We start from the raw sequence: 13,015 nt of genomic DNA on the forward strand, positions 1-13,015 counted from the left end.
AATGTTGTGTTAGTTTCAGGTGTACAACAAAATGATTCAGTTATACATATGTATGTCTATTCTTTTTCATATTCTTTTTCCTTATCGGTTATTACAAAATATTGAGTATAGTTCTCTGTGCTATATGATAGGTCCTTCCTGGTTATCTATTTTATATATAGCAGTATGTATATGTTAATCCCAACCTCCTAATTTATCCCTCCCCACATTTCCCCTTTGGTAAACATAAGTTTATTTTCCATGTCTGTGGGTCAGTCTATCTCTGTTTTGTAAATAAGTTGATTTGTATTTTTTTTTAGATTCCATATATAAGACATACCATGTGATATTTGTCTTTCTCTGTCTGGTTTACTTCACTTAGGATGATAATCTCTAGGTCCATCCATGTTGCTGCAAATGGCATTCTTTCATTGTTTTTAATGGCTGAGTAATATTCCATTGCGTGTGTGTGTGTGTGTGTGTGTGTGTGTGTGTGTGTGTGTGTGTATGTGTATGTATTACATCTTCTTTAACCATTCATCTGCTGATGGACAGTTAGGGTGCTTCCATGTCTTGGCTATTGTAAATAGTACTGCAGTGAACATTGGGGTGTGTGTATCTTTTCTCCGATATATGCCCAGGAGTGGAACTGCAGGATCATATGGTAGCTGTATTTTTAGTTTTTTAAGGAACCTCCATACTGTTCTCCATATTGGCTGTACCAACTTACAGTCTCACCAAGAGCGTAGGAGGGTTCCCTTTTTTCCAACCCTCCCCAGGATTTCTTATTTGTAGTCTTTTTTTTTTTTAAATTGGGATATAGTTGTTTTACAGTGTTGTGTTAGTTTCTACTGTACAGAGAAGTGGAGTTTCCTGTGCTATACAGCAGGTTCTCATTAGCTATCTATTTTATACATATTAGTGTGTATATGTCAATCCCATTCTCCCAATTCATCCCACTCCCCTCCCTTTCCCCCCTTGCTGTCCATATGTTTGTTCTTTACATCTGTGTCTCTATTTCTGCCTTGCAAATTGGTATATGTAGAAAAATTGCATTTCCTGCCTTCTAATCCATCATATTCCCTTCTTACTTTCCTGATTGCTTTAGTGTTTAAAATTCCCATTAGAGAATCATTTCTTCAAATTAAGACTTTTTTCTCTCTACTATACACATTTAAGAAAAAACATGCCAACTTGATAGTAACTAAAAGTCAATTTATATTTTCCATTATGAATAAGTAAGTAATCTTCAGCTCGGGCATGATAAACTTGACTGGTAAGTTTAAGGGGGCATGAAAGCATTCTGAGCATGGGTTTCCGCCTGAAGATGGGTAACTTCAGTGAGGTACAACAGCAGGGAGACATCAAAATGTGGAAATTCAAAAAGCAAGGATAGGTTCCAAGAAATATAGTCTCACACTTATGAATTCCATCTTATTCTTTTTTGTTTCATATTTTCTGCCCTCAAACATATTTCAAACAAGGGAAGCTTTTTTAAAAGAGAAGAAAAAGTAAATACTTTTACTTGAAACATCTTTCTTTACTGCATAAAATTTTTCTTTCCTTTCACTGGCAAACATTTATACTGAGTTGAGCAGTGTTCACTCTCCCCATTTTATTAATATCCATTATCTTATAACACTTTCAGTATTGTTTCAGACCCTATCATACTACTGAAATTTCCATGTTGAAGAATTTTTATCACCAAAAATCTTGTTTGCTCTGACTTTATTATTCTTTTTTTTTTTTTTTTTTTGGTTAGCTTAATTAATAGAGATTTATTTCTCATGCTCTGGAGGCTGGAAGTCTGAGATCAGGATGCCAGCACTATTGGGTTCTTATGAGATCTCTCTTCTAGGTTGTAGACTGCCAATTTCTAGCTGTATCCTCACACTGCAGAAAGAGAGAGAGAGATGAGTTTCTGTTCTCTTCTTATTAGGGCCCTAATCCCATTTATGAGGGTTCTACCCTCATGATCTAATTACCTCCTAAAGGCCCCACCTCCTAATACCATGAAATTGGGAGCTGGATTTCAACACATGAATTTTGGCATAATCCACAAGAACGACTGATCCTTCAGTGTCCATGTTATTCCAAACACTTCGATGAAACATTTACTAATTTGAAAGCTTTCAACCATCTCTGAAATTCTATGCCACATGGAGTTCCTACCACACAATTTTGTACTTTATTCCATCCTCAATTGTTCATTTTTGTTTCATGACTTTGTAGTCCAATGTTCTCAGGACTTTTTCTGTGGCTTTTAATAACTCATTAGCTCAAGCTTACATATATCATTGCCTCACTTTTTAGCACCACCTCCTGGGATCTTCATTATTTCTGGGGCCTCAAGGGCCATTGTAATGTGCTTGGGAATAAGACTGCCCACATTCTTCTGCACTAACCATTTGGAAGTGGTGCCTCCACATGGCCACTGTTGCCATGAGAATGCCCCTGAGTGGGTATTGTACTTTTTCCTGCGGTTCTGTCAAGCAGAGGGATTTCTACTGATGGATTCTTTAACCTCTGAGTGAGTAACATCTGCAGAGATATCTAGGAAATAATAGAGAGGTAAAAATGAGCTTTCTTTTCAACTTCATGCTGAATTTAATTACTTACGCCCTATTTTCCCAGCCAAGAAACTACATTACTTTGTGTCCTAAGTCTCATATGGTCTTGATTAGAAAATCATCTGAAGTTTTTCTCTCTCTCCCATCACTTCCTACAAGAGCTCAAAAATGGTTCCTTTCAGGAATTGATGCTGTATCTTTCTCTTCTTTCCTCTCCAGTGTCTTGCCTGTTTTTGCACAAAGCAACTTTCTCTCTTATTAGTCCTGCTGTCTTAGACAAAACTACTAAAAGCCCTCATGAAATCAGTTGATAAAGATGGGAGATAGGGAGGGAAGAAAGGAGTCGCAAATCACCCCACAAAATTTCCAGTTGTGTTCATCTTAGAAACCTCACTACGTATTCCTATCTTGCCTTCCAGTTTGAGTGACAAGCTACTTAGAGGTAGTATCTCTGTTTTCCTTATTCATCAAAGTGCCTAACACAATGCTCTACAAATGGTAGAGGTAAAATAAATACTGGATTAATTGATTAGAAATAAAACTCTGAGGACATTGTAAATTTACAGAATGAGAGAGAGCCATCCAAACTCAGATTTTTATTCATCTATGAAAATTTTCTATGTATAATTTTGCTGAAAGCTATCCTATACGCACTATTATCAGAGATTGCAATATGAAAATTTAGCAAATTTAGTGTTTGAGATTCCCCAAACTAAGTAGTCTAACCTTGGTTGAACAACCCTTAAAGTGACTGGTGTTTGTTTATTATATCACTCTCATGGGGGAAAAATATCTTTTACCACATTTTGGGTGTGCAAGAGAATGTGAGATCATAAAGCAAAATCTGTCTGAATGCATGAAAAAACAAGGAACCATGTGGTTAAAGATTACAAAAATGGTGGATGGATTGCAATGACATTTGGGTGTTCCAAGAAGTGAGTGGGTCTGAGTCAGAGACTGAGCAACCAGGAATGGAAGCCAAGGATCTGCAATGGCCCTGAGAATTTAGAAGGCTAAATTCTTGCCATGAATTAAGATTTATAAGGATGATGTTCTATATCATTTAAATAAACCCTATTGTGTGTGTGTGTGTAACATGTATATACTTCTCTCACTCATATTATGCAAAGTAATTTCATGTTTGATCTGTAGGTAGTATTGAGGGATTGAAGTTTTAAGATATGGGTTTTAAGGTATAGTAGTATTCTTTAACTTCCATCATTGCTTTTTTATAGAATAAAAAATATCATGACCTACTTTAAAAAATGATACTTTATCATGTAAATAAGGAAGTATATAAAATAACCTGAACTTTTTTAGAGGGGGAATAACTATTCAAACGAAGTTTTTAGATGCCCACTTCATTCTTCTTAAATAAAGAACAATCATCACTTTCAGTGTGATATTTGACCTATTATTCATTGTCATTCCAGGCCATAAAAAAAACAGATTTTAAAGCTTTACTGCCCATCTGTTTTAGTTGGCATAATTAATAAATATCTGCCAGATGCTGTACTAATTCTGTGTTTTTAGCTTTTATGACAGGTGAGTCTTTTTTATCCCACACACTCTATTCAGCCATCACTCAAGGTGAGGGGTCAAGAGGGAAAGAATGATTATAATCATAATTCCAGCTATTACAAAATCTATTTCTTAATTAGATTTGTTAGCATATTCTATCTAGTATATACATTTCCATTTGGGTCCCTGGTAGATCCGTTTTTTGAAATTATGACTTCTGTTATCTTCTTATATGTTTTATAGAAGAATAGTAATCTGAGAGTAAAAGGCAAAGAACTCCTCATTTGATGTAATTAACACAGACTGCTTCTTTCACTATTTCTTAGGCTGATAGGAGTCTTTAAGTGTTGGGGTTCTTCTAAATGTGCTGTATGGAGTGTAATGCAAGTAGACAGTGTAGGTGGGTGGGTTTCATCAGTCCACCAGAGAGGAGTTTTCAGTGGATTGGTAAAGGAAATCTTCAATTACCTGGTCCAAAAACAGAACCCAGAAAGAGGAGCTAGGAAGATGAGAGCAGGAACAGTAATCTAAGACAGGGAAGTTGGAAGAGTGATGTGGATAAAGTCTGGAGCGAGCCCTTTCAGAGAATAGACATTTACTTGTTTTCAGAGGGAAGGCTGTAGTTCTGTATAGCTCACTTTTGCATTCTCCAAAGCATTTGACATGGCATTTTTTTTTACATTGAGGCAATGAATAAATATATTTTGATTGAATGCTTATATCATAAAATGCCAAATATTATTTTTCTACTAAAGAATAACTTTAAAAAATTTTCCAACTTACCATTGGCAATCATGGACATCAAAGCAATATTTAACACATACCTACATTTTTAAGGCAAAACCCCAACCATTGTATTTCTATTTTACAGAGAAATTTTGAAATGCTGAGTAACAATATTTTGATATTTTGATATTTTGATACCAGAGAGACCTGATCTTTTTGCATAGATTTTTGAAAGGTCATTTTCATCTGCTTTGTTTTTCAGAATGTCTTTAGTATTAGAAATTTAATCATTTGCATCTTATCACAAAGAAGGTAAATTCTCAGAAAAAAAAATTCTTTTTAAACAGTTTCTGGTTGCTCATCTTTATCTTCCTCCTCAAGTTATTAGGTCACTTTAAGTGAATCATGATTTTACTCTTCCTGACTATTTCTGTATTTTCCCTCTTGGTGTTGAGGGCAGGAGCAAATTACCAGATGCTGGTAGACACAGTAGCTTCATTTTGTTGAGATCATCTTCCTGGAAGCTGGCAAGCTCCTACTCTTTTCCCACAATTATCTTTTCCTCTCAAGTGTCTGTGTGTGCAAGAACAACCTTCAGTTTCCTTATGTAATTTAGCTCATAATTATTACATGTAAGATTCTCTCTTTGTCCTAGTTCAACAGACAATGTAATGGCAAAAATCATGGCAAATTAGATATACATATATAACAACTTACTAAAAATTGTTTAAGCAACCTTGTCCTGTAGAAATATAACGCATGCCACCTGTCATTTTAATTGTTCTAGCATCTACATTTAAAAAAAGTTTAAAAAAGTGAAATTACTTTTCATAATATATTTAACCATATGTATCCATGTATATCGAAATTAACATTTCAATGTATAATCAATATTAAAATTACTGATGACCAAGTTTACATTCTTTTTATCATACCAAGTTTTCAAAATTCAGTGTGTATTTTCTACTTACAGCATCTGTCAATTACGGTACTACATTTTCATTGGATATACTTAATCTATAAATTTCATAAAATGTACAGTTGAAAACAAGATTTATATATTTTAATTGTTCAAACACACTTAAAAGTTTTACAATGCTGAATCAAATGTCAGATTTTAGATTTAAGTTTTTATAGACTTTTTTGATAAATATTTTGGTTCTCTTCTGATTTAAAAATTTTTTATTTTATATTGGAGTATAGTTGGTTAACAATGTTGTATAGACTTATTTATTAGAGCAGTTTTAGGTTCAGAGCAAAATTGAGAGGAAGGTACAGAGATTTCCCATATATCCCCTGCCTCCACACATCCATAGCCCCCTATTATCAGTATCCCCCACCAGAATCATACATTTGCTACAATTGATGAAACAACCTTGACACGTCGTTATCACCTCAAGATCATAGTTTCCGTTAGGGTTCACTCTTGGTATTGTATGATTTGGACAAATGTATAATGATATGTATCCACCTTTACAGTTTCATACAGAGTAGTTGACCTGAAAATCCCCTGTGCTCCACCTATTCATCTCTCCTTCCCTCTCCCAAGTCCCTGACAACCATTAATCTTTTTACTGTCTCCATAGTATTGTCTTCCAGAATGTCAGATGGTTGGAATCATACAGCATGTAACCTTTTCAGATGGGGTTGTTTCACTTAGTAATACGCATTTTAGTTTCCTCTATGTCTTTTCATGGCTTGATAGCTCATTTCTTTTTAGTGCTAAATAATATTCCATTGTTTGGATGTACCACTATGTTTATCCATTCACTTACTGATGCAAAACTTGGTTGCGTCCAAGTTTTAACAATTATGAATAAATCTGATAAAAGCATCCATGTACAGGTTTTTCTGTGGAAATAAATGCATCTTCAACTCCTTTGGGTAAATACCAAAAAGTATGATTGCTAGTTTGTATGGTAAGAGTATGTTTAGTTTTGTAGACTGTCTTCCAAAATGTCTGTGTCATTTTGCATCCCCACCAGCAATGAATGAGAGTTCCTGTTGCTCCACAACCTCGTCAGCATTTGGTATTGTCAGTGTTCTAGATTTTGCCTATTCTGATAAGTATGTAGTGGTATCTCACTGTTTTAATTTGTGTTTCCCTGATGACATGATTCGAAGCATCTTTTCATATGCTTATTTGCCCTCTGTGTATCTTCTTTGGTGAGGTATCTGTTCAAGTCCTTTGCTTATTTTTAATCAGATTTTTTTGTTTTCTTATTGTTGAATTTCAAATGTTCTTTGTTTATTTTGGGTAGCAGTCATTTGTCAGATATATCTTCTGCAAGTATTTTCTACCAGTCTCTGGTTTGTCTTGTCATCCTTTTGACAGTGTCTCTCACAGATCAGAAGTTTTAAATTTTAATGACGTCCTGTTTATCAGTTCTTTCTTTTATGGATCATGCCTCTGGTGTTACATCTAAAAAGTCATCTCCAAACCCAAGGTCATTTTGATTTTCTCATGTTACCTTCAGGGAGTTCTTTAGTTTTGCATTTTAGAGTTAGATCTGTGATCCATTTTAAGTTAATTTTTGTGAAGGGTGTAAAGTCTGTATTAGATCCTTTTTTCTTTTCTTGTACACAGTTGTCTAGTTTTAGATTTAAGTTAAATTAATTAAAATTAAGTAAGATTAGACATTTAGTATCTTAGTTGCACAAGCAGTATTTCAGGTGCACTAGCCACATGTGTTTGGTGGCTATCCTATTGGTTAGTGTAGGTCTGGAGGGCAGGCAATTGAAGTCTTCCAAGCTTCTCACCTCTCCTCAGGAATCAGACCACTCACAGTATCATTTATTCAGTGTCCAGCTGTCTTAGAGTTTGTAAATACCTTGGCATAAAGATCTGACTGATTCAGCTTCTCCATGGATGGAATTGATTTCAGTTTATCCTGGGGTGGATTTGGCTTCTTTGCTGTACTGTTTCAACCACTTCTGCTGTCAGCCTTAGCAATCCAGGTAGATTTCTTTCTTCATTATATCTTTCGTAGCTTACTCACCAACCAATATATGAGTGTTACACAGCCTTCATTAAAGTCATTCTCAATCCACATTGCCACCTGCAGTGGTGCCATAAGAATCCAGTTTCTTCTGGTATTTTGCAATTTTAGACACTAAACTATCCATCTAATGAGCAAAAACTACCTTTATATTTACCATAGTACAGCCTAAGGACAGACACTGTGTAATCAAAGATGGGCCTTCATATATGCAGATTGGGGCTGGGATCTTTGTTTCCCAGATATTTGTCTAATTCTACAACATATTAATATTACCAAGATTTAATTGGACAACCAATACACAGTATTACCAATAATCCAAATTTTGATTGGATACCTTATCTTTTTTTTTTTTTTTTTTTTTACTACTTTTGTACTAAAGTCATCAGTCTGAATTATAATTTGACATTAAGGTAGCAGTTTTTTTCAACATGTGGTCAAAAGTCATCTACTTCAAAACTAACTGGGAAGCTTTTAAAAACAGGCAGATTCCTCAACCTGCCCACAGAAATTCTGACTCAGTAGTTATGGAGTGGAGCCCAGGAATTTATCTTTTCAGTAAAATCTAATTTTGATATACACTGAAGTTTGGGAACTACTGGTGTAAAGGTTATTTTAATAACGTAAAAGAATTGAGAATTTTAACACTGACTCCAAAAAACACTTTGGTTCAAAATGTTCTGTTTGATTTCCACTTTATGGTTTGTCCCCTTGTTTTATCATTGGGTAGTCTTTTCTTTTGAAGTTCCAATCATACATGTGTGTAGAAATAGAGCAAGCAAAAATTAAGGAAATATAAAAACCTTGTTAATTGGCATTTTAATTAGCTACATTATATGTTCTTTGGAAATAAAACATTTTAAAAAGTAAATACAGGACCCATTACAAGTTATATATAGAGAAATTTCAGCTAAAGCCTGGCACACTACTATATCTATATTTAGATAGCACAAAGACTTCTGCTTTTTATTTTAAATTTCCTACCTGCCCATATGTTTTCCAAAAAAAAAAAATCTGAGACACTTTAAAAGGTAACATTTTTCAAAAAGTTATTTTAGGAAGAGATTCATTTAGTTTATTTTATTTGGTAAATAATGTTAAAATGAGTCATATTTCATTTGCAACTTTAGTTCTTTTAATAATTTGAATGTAATTCTATTTAGCACTATTTACCTGGTTGCTCATGATGTATATATCCTTGTTTAAGTCTCATTATGTTTTTAATTGTTCTTTATTTGTTATTTCCACTGTTTTTTCCCCACAAGTGTTAAATCTGGAGGTTTTGCCAAGTGGAAAGCCAAACAAAGAGAATGAAGTATATTAATTACAGCAAGGATAATTAATATGCATATCTGCGCTTTATGCAATTACCTATGGACATTCAACACTGAGTTGAAAATTCTGCTATATATATTTTTGATAGTTTCTCTTTCCCGCTTTTTGGGAAAATTATATCTTATTTTTCTTCTCACCTTCCACTTCCCTCATACATTTACACCTCTCCATCCTTCACTCACATGTAATTCATGCAGGAAAATAGAAAACTGATATTAGAACCAATTTCCTTATCTTCTGACTAGCAAATAGACATGCACCTACTTCCATTGTCACTCAAACATTTATTTTCTTATATTAGAATGCAGGCAGTTTCTCTTCTATTAAAGAACCATCTCTCCACTTGTAAGCTGGATCCTTGACCCTCGCATCTCTTCGAGGATGTGACCTTCTGGGTAACCCCTCTCTCCTGCATCTCCCCCCTGGTTCTTATTCTTAATTTATCCTGCCTAGAGCACTATTATTCTGCTTTTTTGGGGGGGTGGGGCAATGCCTGTCCTATTTATTTCTTAGTTTTCACTTTATATATTACCTCAAAGAGAACTTCTATCACCCTATTTGATGAAATATTAAAGTCTCCCCCACCTTTATTCTCCATCACAACATCCTAGTTTCCTCTTTATTTGCATGCATCTTTGTTTACTTGGTATCTACCTGTATTGTTTTCCAGACTAGAAATCCCACAAAGGCAGAGACCATTTCAGTCTTTATTTTTTACTTCTCTGTCCTTAACTACACAATGCTTGACCCATGGTAATTTCTCACTCTGCATTTACTGAACACAGAAATAACTTCTCCCAGGTTGGTGCATATTAATATAGCATAGTATAAGAATTATCCTATATTTGAGTATACATTTGCAATTTTTTCTATTGCAAACAGTACTTCTTAGGACAATTTATATATTCATCTCCATGTATTCGTGCTATGATTTCTGTAAGAAAGATTTGTTGAAGTGGAAATGCTGGATCACGTCATCAGTGTAGCCATTTAAGATTCTGATACTTGAGGATCAATATGGTAATACTTATCAGGTTGACTCTAAACATCGGAAGAAAATCTCCATTTTGTTCAGCCCAAATCCTTTTCTCAAGGCTGCTCCTTCCTTACACAGGCAATGAAATGAGGTGTTTATTTTCAGCACCAGGGGATGTACTTCAAATTGTGGACAGTGATTTGTCTCTGTTGCTCCCAGAACAGTCTTTTTGTACCAATTATTATTCAATTGACTTCTCCAGAAGATTTTGCCTTCTTCCTACCTTCTCTCCAAATGCTGTCTTTATTTTTACCTCCTGGAATGGCAGTGGGCTGCTGCTGCTTTAGATGTCACTCTCTCTTCAATTGACTGCTCCTTGTCTGCATTTTCTCTGCTGTGATCAACATCCTTTCTGCCTGTTTTGGCACTGACAGTATTTGTTTAAACCTTTTCTGGTGGAAAAATTTACCTGCTGCTGGGAGCTTGGGCTGAATACAATCTGTCTTATTTTTTCAATCCTTTGAGAAGGACCAGGACACCACTGGTACTTTAAATAATTTGAAAATATTTAAGTCCATGCCAGAACTAGCATTGTGATGCTCTTCCATGTCTTCTTTCTATTCAACATCGTTCCCTGTTTCCCTGGAATTCCTCTGGAACCTCCATACAAGTACCTAATCCTCCTTGAAGTATAAGCCAAAGTATTCTCTGACTCCCCAGGTAGACTGAAGCAGTCTTTCTCATAGACACTTCATAATTATTATCATCAAGAACAATTATGTTTTATTACATTTGTCTATTCTTAGGTCTCTTTACCTGGCAAATTCTAAGCCCTTTGAGGACAGGGACCATATGGTTAAAGGCATCTAGCTATGTAATCAGAGAGCTCTGTATTTAAATACATTCTCACTACTTTCTAGCTTTGTAAACTTGGGCAAGCCACTTAGCTTCCGCTGCTTCATTTATAAAAACAGAATAGCTAAAAAACCAGTCTCACAATATTGTGAAGAATCAGTGAGGTAATATGTTCACAAGGCACTTAGAATGGAGACTGGTGTGGTCTTACATCCTCAGTAAATGCTAGCTATTGTGGCAGCCATCAAAATGCACCTCTTAGATTGCAGGAGACAGAGCATCATTGACCCACAGCCTCAGCATCTGCCCTCTGAAACCCATCCCTGTGTTTGCCCAGAGGCTGAATTTCCCATAGGCTGCTCCCAGCGGATGAATGTGGTGGGGACACTAAGGCAGGCCCATTCTTGGGAGACATGGAAACTCTCTGCCTTTGTTTCCAGGACTGCCATCACCTTGCTGAACTGCCTTAGAATTGTACTGCCATCTAAGGCGTTCCCGCCCACAACCCTTCTTCCCATTTTCCTTAGCAAGGGTCGGATCTGTAGCACATTCTGATGGCTTTCCCAGAACCCTCTGGCTCACTTCCCACGTTTCCTCACAGCTGCTTCTTCTGTGTCTAATCCTGTCTTATCGTTGGGTTTTTGGAGGACCTGGACTAGCATAGTTGGTTCTGAGAGTGGTTTGAGAAAACCACTGTGGCTGTGGTAGGATGAAGATCTGACACGGGCTCACCTACGACCTGAGGGGTGAAGAGGATGCTATTCCTCTTGGTAGATGATGCATGAACGGTCCCTGGAACAAGACAGTGGCTCAGTTGCTGAACGTTTCACCTGTGGTGATCTGGGAAAATGTCCTTGGAGAGGAATGCTCTGGCAGGTGCAGTAATGTAGACATTTGGAAGATTTGGTGGAAAGAGTGCCAATAAGACAGAGTTGGCTGGTTATTGCTAAATCGTGTGGATGCCCTGCAAAGAGATAATGACAGACTAAGGGCAATTAATAAGCAATTAACGGCTGTGTGTGACAACCAGAGGGCCTATGTGGTACCTTACACAGAAGGCCTCTATCTTCTGTAATGGAAAAGCAGCTACATCTGAGCAGGAGCTTAAAGATATCATTGTTAGGGTTGCCGAGCCCCAGCGAAGTTTGAATGGTCAGCCAAGGCAGATCTGTTATGCAAAGGCCAGAGCCCTTATGGGGAAGACCTAGCATCTTAAAACATGGGCTGGTGCATCGGGGTGATTACCCTTGATGATGTTGATTCTATAGACTCTCTGGGTTTGCAGAAAAGTTCTCCCTTCCCTAGTAACATCTAGCACTTTCCTGTGCTCAATGATGCTGGAGAAGCCTTTCCTCTACAAGTTAACAGGTACCTCCCTTAGGAGCTGCCCTCACCTTCTGTCTTGGCTGCTGAGGTGCTAACTAGAGTTAAATCCCTTTATAAACCACCTGGGGATATGCTGGGCCTGAAGAATTGCAAGAATTCATGAGGATGTATCAGCAGGAACCAAGACAGTACACCAGAGATCAAGAGGGCCAGGATGCAAGACTGGATAACAAAGAATTCATTGATTTGGGGGTACTTTCTTGGGACATAGGATTAAAATCTTAAAAGGAAGCCCAGGGAAATAAGGCAAACTTGCTGCTAAATTGACCTTTAGAGACCTGGAAAAGGTTATGTCCAACATTCAGCAAAATGGAAATCCTGAGTTGCCTGGAAGATGTTGAAAGAAGAAATACAGAGTCTGAGGGAATCTGGCATTCTGTGATGAATGTCTTATGTAAGGATGGAGGGCCCACCAGAGGATTATGTTCCACAAAAGGGCTCAGAGGACATACCATTCACCTAGGCCATCAGAAATACACCAGTGAGGGGTCATCAAGATCACTAAGAAGTTCAGTGGTGGTTCTCTTCCTCAGTCCAGCCTGATAGACCATAGGGGTGACAGTCACAGAGCTGGGCTTACTGACATCTTTGGGATGGTGGGGACCCAAAGAAATAGTCAGGGGTGGTGCTTAAACATTACAAGTATCATGACACCCCATTTAGAACCT

This window comes from Hippopotamus amphibius, chromosome 2, assembly GCF_030028045.1.
Source record: "Hippopotamus amphibius kiboko isolate mHipAmp2 chromosome 2, mHipAmp2.hap2, whole genome shotgun sequence".
Classification (NCBI taxonomy): domain Eukaryota; kingdom Metazoa; phylum Chordata; class Mammalia; order Artiodactyla; family Hippopotamidae; genus Hippopotamus; species Hippopotamus amphibius.